This window comes from Apaloderma vittatum, unplaced genomic scaffold (genome assembly GCF_000703405.1).
Source record: "Apaloderma vittatum isolate BGI_N311 unplaced genomic scaffold, ASM70340v1 scaffold23071, whole genome shotgun sequence".
NCBI lineage: Eukaryota > Metazoa > Chordata > Aves > Trogoniformes > Trogonidae > Apaloderma > Apaloderma vittatum.
This window is the reverse complement of record NW_009698830.1, coordinates 3,657-4,416: the sequence shown is the minus strand read 5'-3', so window position 1 is coordinate 4,416 and position 760 is coordinate 3,657.

Sequence of the window (760 nt, the reverse complement as noted above, 5' to 3'; positions counted from 1 at the left end):
TGTCTGCACAAGGCCTGCTTCATCCCCGAAGACCAGGCTCTCGCCATGCCGCTGCTGCCCGCACCATAGGAGAGGCTTCACCACCTCCCACTAGCCCCATCCTGCAGCCCTACTGGGCTGGGGAGAGAGTCCCCAGGAGGTGCTGCACCTCCATGGGTTTTGCCAGCCACGCTGTAGGCAGCTACCTGCACTCTTGGATTCTTCCATGATGCCTTTCAGGTGACGGCTCCTCTGCCAGGCTGCTCCAGGAGGGCTGGATGATGGCTGGATGCGGTGAGGGTGAAAATGATGGGCTGGGGGTCAGCAGGGGATGTAGGCTGCACCCTACTTGGCAGCCAGCCACCACAGGCTGCACGAAGCATGCTGAGAGCCTGTGGATCTGGGCCATGGGCATCACCGGCTGGGATGCTGCTCCCTCGGTGGCCCTCCATCAGGGCCTGGCCATCTCCAACTCAAGTCAAGCAGCTAAAATATTTGCTCTACTTTCATCTTGGGTCCAGCAGGTGCTGGTGATGGAGAGGGTCCTCAGTTCCCATCAGCCTCCAGCGGATGGATGTGCCAGCCATCTCTTGGGGACCACTTCCCTGTCACTTGGTCCCTGGCCTGGAAGATGGTTTCCCAAGCTCCAGCTCCTTGCCATGTCCATGGGGGCTTCCAGGAGGCCTGCACCTTCCAGCCTCCTGGCTCTTTTTCTCAGGGTTTGACATGGCACAGGCAAACAAGGTACAGGCAGGACAGGCAGCGCGCCATCAGGACCCAT